This window comes from Silene latifolia, chromosome 9 (assembly GCF_048544455.1).
Source record: "Silene latifolia isolate original U9 population chromosome 9, ASM4854445v1, whole genome shotgun sequence".
Lineage (NCBI taxonomy): Eukaryota > Viridiplantae > Streptophyta > Magnoliopsida > Caryophyllales > Caryophyllaceae > Silene > Silene latifolia.
In genome coordinates this window covers 144,774,154-144,780,153 of record NC_133534.1, presented here as the reverse complement: position 1 = coordinate 144,780,153, position 6,000 = coordinate 144,774,154, and positions in this window count along the sequence as shown.

Sequence of the window (6,000 nt, the reverse complement as noted above, 5' to 3'; positions counted from 1 at the left end):
GTTAACGTTAAACATTGAGCAAAAAAATCAAATACCGTAAAAGCTGGAATATACATTTTTGAACCAATTTGTTCGAATGTTTGTGGTAGGTAAAATCAAAATAAACATTTCTTCCCCATCTTTCTCTCCATCTCATTATCTCCTTTACCGTCTACTACTCTAGCAATGCTCAGGTGGATTATGAAGCACAAAATGGGCTCATCAATGGTGGAAGGCAAGAGTGTGTTTGAAGTTGGCTCTTATTTGAATATGTACATAAGTAAATTGAAATATTGACCGAATTTGTATACAAATCCGATGACGGAATTCACATAGTTTTTGAAATTTCTTTACGGAGTATGATCTTAAATTTATTGCTAATTGATTTGAATGAAAGCTCCGAATGAGTTCGTGCTATTCGCCGAACACTGCTGTGCGAGAAGTAAAATTGTATCTCCATACTACAATTTGTGGGCTTCAAATTTCAATCCATAAGCCTTTTATTTTGTTTTTTTATTTTTTTTATTTTGATGACGAGGAGGTTGGATCCTCCAGGATACTGAGACCCCACCGCTGTAGCGCCATGTCTGTGTGAGTTCTTTTTCATGGGATTATTCCCTCTCCGGGCGTCGAGTTAAGGAAAGTGTTCATCTAAGGAATCGAACCCAGGACCTCGCAATTCCTCCTTAGGAGGCTTTGAGGTTACCTGGAATTCCACTAGACTCACACATCTTGGGTGCCTTTTATTTTGTTGATTCTAGTTTTAAATGGCAAATGTAACGGAAGTGGGATATGAAGTCCTTAACTGGAAAATTTTAAAGTAGAGATCCTTAATTGGAAAAAAAAGTAAAATTCAGGTCCTTGTCTTGGGGTTAACTTGCTTATATTGGTTAATGTTGAATTCTTATAATATACTCGCTCCGTTTCAATTATAATTTTTCTTATTTTGTCATTTCAGGTTTTTTCATTAATTTTCTCATTTCAGAATATTCTCCTTTTCGCCTTAAGGAGAATGGTCTGCGATATGAGTAACACATTAATAATAATAATGAGAAATGTAGAATAATAATGGAATAACACCACAATAACAGTACAATAACATCAAAGTAACACCACAATGACATAATAATAACACTATAATAACACCAGAATAACACTAGAATAACAACAGAATAACACCAGAATAACACGTGTTATTGTAGTGTTATTTTAGTGTAACAAAAAAAAAGATAAAAAAAAAATAACACTCGAATAAGAGGTATTACCCAAAAAAACTGAAATAAAATGTGCTAACACAAAAAATAAAATAAATTAAAGGGTAACATAATGAGAAAACTAGAGAAACATAAGAATAATAATATAATAACATGTGAGCACAAACTCACCATAAGAAACCAAACTCAAAAGATCCCAACTTTATATATATATATATATATATATATATATATATATATATATATATATATATATATATATATATATATAGAGAAGAGATCAACTAAGGTCCACACTTTTTGAGTCCATAAGTTCTATTATGAGCCTTTGGATGGAGGGAAATGGAGGGATGAGATCAACCCCAAAAAGTGTGTTTATAAAGCTAATCTCACCATCTCTCTCCTCCTTCACTAATCCACTCTAATTAATCACTAATTTACTTTATATTTCTTTTCCACTCATCCATTTCTCTTTCATCTTACACATTTCATTTCTCTCTTCTCTCAAACTCTAAAAAAAAAAAAAACCCAAATAAATAAAAAAAACCCAAAAATCCAAATAAATAAAAAACCCAAAAAAATCCAAATAAATCAAAAAACTCAAATAAATCATTCATTCCTCTCTTCCTCATTCACCACCACCCACCACCACCCCACCCGACACCAAATAACCACCCACCACCCCCCCGCCGCCACCCCACCGCCGCCCACCGCCGCGGACTTTTTTTTTTTTTTTTTTTTCAACTCGTTTTTTTTTTTTTTTTTTTTCGTTTTGTATTAATTTGTATGTTTTTAGTTGTTTTTTCCATTTATTATTTTTTTTGTCTTTTATTTTATTTTAGTTGTCTTTTATTTTGTTAGTTATCATTTTTTAGTCATTTTCTTAAATCTCTTCTTGTTATTCTTTTTTTTTTAAGATTTCGTGTTTTAAATCTCGTTTTTTTTTGTGAGATACTTTTTTTTCATCTAAGACAAAAATGGAGTAAAGTTATACAAAAATGAACCAAAATGAACCAAAGTTATACAAAAATGGACAAAAGTTATACAAATATGGATTAAAGTTATACAAATATGGGCTAAAGTTATACAAATAAGGACTAAAGTTAAACAAAAATGGACCAAAGTTATACAAAAATGAACCAAAGTTATACAAAAATGCACCAGAGTTATACAAAAATGCACCAGAGTTATACAAAAAATGCACCAAAGTTATACAAAAAATGGACTAAAGTTATACAAAAATGCACCAGAGTTATACAAAAATGGACCAAAGTTCTACAAAAAATGGACTAAAGTTATACAAAAATGGTCTATTTTTGTATAACTTTGGTTCATTTTTGTATAACTTTGGTTCATTTTTGTATAACTCAGTCTATTTTTGTATAACTTCGATCAAAATTGTATAACTTTAGTCCAAATTTGTGTAATTTTAGTCCAAAATTGTATAACTTTAATCCATAAGAGTATAACTTCAGTCATAAAATGTATAACTCTAGTCATACAATGTATAACTCTAGTCACAATTTGTATAACCCTAGTCATACAATGTATAACTCTAGTCACTTTGGTTCATTTTTGTATAACTTTAGTCCAATTTTTGTATAACTTTAGTCCATAGTTGTATAACTTTAGTCCATAATTGTATAACTTTAGTCCATTTTTGTATAACTCTAGTCCTTCATATGTATAACTTTAGTCCATATTTGTAAAACTTTAGTCCAAAATTGTATAACTTTAGTCATATAATGTATAACTCTATGCATATGATGTATAACTCTAGGCATATAATGTATAACTCTAGTCACAGTTTGTATAACCCTAGTCATACAATGTATAACTCTAGTCACTTTGGTTCATTTTTGTATAACTTTAGTCCAATTTTTGTATAACTTTAGTCCAATTTTTGTATAACTTTAGTCCATAGTTGTATAACTTTAGTCCATAATTGTATAACTTTAGTCCATTTTTGTATAACTCTAGTCCTTCATATGTATAACTTTAGTCCATATTTGTAAAACTTTAGTCCAAAATTGTATAACTTTAGTCATATAATGTATAACTCTATGCATATGATGTATAACTCTAGGCATATAATGTATAACTCTAGGCATTTAATGTATAAATCTAGTCACAGTATTTATAATTCTAGTCAAAAGATGTAAAACTCTAGTCACAATCTGTATAACTCTAGACATACAATGTATAACTCTAGGCATTTGATGTATAACTCTAGTCAAAAAAAAAATAACAACAAAAAAACAAAAAAAATAATATGAAAAATCTAAAACAAATCTAAAAATCTAAAAACTAGATCTAAATAAATAACAAATAATAATAAATAAATAAAAAAAAAAAAAAAAAAAAAAAAAACAACAACTCAACCCAACCCGAAATCTGAAATAAACCAAATAACAATAAAAAAAACCAAATAACAAAACCAAAATTAAATATCTTGTGTATAACTCTAATGCACATAGTGTATAACTTTAATAGACAAGATGTATAACTTTAGTCCAAAAAATCAAATAACAATAACAACCAAATAAAAAAATAACAACCAAATAAAACCAAATATGTAACACTAACAAAAAAAATACCAACAATAATAAATAACATTAAAATACCAAATCAGAAAAAAAATAAAAAAAATAGATCTAAAAAAAACACCACACAAAATTAATACCAAATAACTCATGAGAATAACAAATTATATGCATAAATCTAACAAAAAACCCGTAAATCTAACAAAAACCGTAAATAAAACAAAAAAACAAAAATAAAAATAAAACAAAAAACAAATAAACAAAAACCAACAAATATCGTGTGTATAACTCTAATGCACATAGTGTATAACTTTAATAGACAAGAGGTATAACTTTGGTCCAAAAAATCAAATAACAATAACAACCAAATAAAAAAATAAAAAATAAAAACAAAAAACAAAACAAAAAACAAAGAACAAAAACAAAAATCAAAAAACAATAACCACGACATATCCTTCACAACCCACCATCCATTTTTTTCCTTTCCTTCACCCGTCGCAGCCTCCACCAAATAACAAAAAAAAAAAAAACCAAACAAAGCAAATATGAAATTTAAACAATAAAAATCAAATCTGTAATTTAAACTAAAAAAACAAAAAGGGGAGAACGATGGTAGGGAGGGGCGGCCGTCGCGGCAAGGAGTAGGGAGGCGGAATAAGGACGAGGGAGTGGAGGCTGGTGGTCGGCGTGATGGCTTTAGGAGGGGAGAACGATGGTAGGGTGTTGCTTGGTGGTCGGCGTGATGGCTTCAGGAGGGGAGAACGATGGTGGGTGATGCGGTTGTGCAGGAGTGTGGCGGCGTGGGCCTGGAAGGAAGCTTGGTTTTTGTTTTTTTTTTTGGGTTTTATATTTTTTGTTGTGGAGATCTGACTCTCGCCGGCGGGGTGGAGGCGCGAGGGAGAAAGAGCAGTCGGTGGAGGGCGGTAGAAAGGTGGTGGCGTGGTCGAAGGTAGGGACATTTGTGGTTGAGAAAGAGGAGAGGAAGAAGGGTGTTCTGCCGGAGATGTGTGGGGTGGTTGGGTTGGTGAACCGGTGAGGAAGAGAGAAAGAGTTTTTTTTTTTTTTTTTGGTTTTTTTTTGTTGGGAATTTGAGAGAGAAATGAGATAGAGAGAGAGGAGGGTGGTGGGATAATGAGAGGAGATTAGGAGAGGCTGAATGTTTAAGAAGTTAGAAGGATTAAGGGAGGTAATTAGATGGGATTAATTTGTGGCCACTCATTGAGAGACAATCCCATCCCTCCATCCCTTCTATCCAAGGGCTCTTATAAGGACTTAGGACCTTATATGGTATAAGGACCTTATAAGAACCCTTCTCTCTATATATATATATATATATATATATATATATATATATATATATATATAGTGTCAAGTTCTCCTAAGTCCTTCATATCTTTTGAGTCCCTAAGTCTTTATTAGGGCCCTTGGATTAGCAAAATGGAGAGTGGAGATTGTCCTACTTTATTAACAATATAGGCGTGAAAAAAAAAGGAAATAGGTTGAGGAGGAGAGAGGGTGAGTGTGTCAGTACTATTGCCCTATTACCCACTGTGCACACACAAACACATGCATAATCATACAACAACCTTCCTCAACACAATTCCAAGGAAACTCCACCAAAACACAATTTGAAAAAACTCATCTCCCTGGCGAAAATTTTGGCGATAAATTAGAGCAAAACCTACAATTTTTCATTCTTCATTTATCATCTTCCTTTATTATCCTCCATTCTCAGCTTTATTATCCTCCATTCTCACAAACAAACAAGAAGACCAGCGTCCCACGTAAAAAATGCCGGATTTGCAGTTGATTCCATTTGGCCATGGTAATTTTTGGTTTGTTTTTTTATTTTCTTCATTCAAAGTTACGTTATATATCTTTTTTTTTTATCAAAACATTAGTTTAAAGATGAACAGTTGCTTAAATATGAGAAGGATGTGACATTTAGGTTATTTTTGAACCTTGTTTTTCATTATTTGAAGTTTGTAAATCCACGCTTTCAACATGAACTACAGCATTATAGAGTTCAACATGAACTGTCTGAATAAGAAGTTAGACTTTAAATGTAGTATCTGGTAGAGTTCAACATCATATTTCAGTTTCTTGTTTGTAAGAGTGAATGTAGTATCTGCAACGTGAGCATTAAAAGACGAATAATGTGTAGCTGTAACATTCAAAAGTGTAATTCTGACGGATGAAAGAGTAATTTTAACTACTAATGGCGTGATTCTAAGCAGGAAAAGTATTATTGTAATTATTATGGT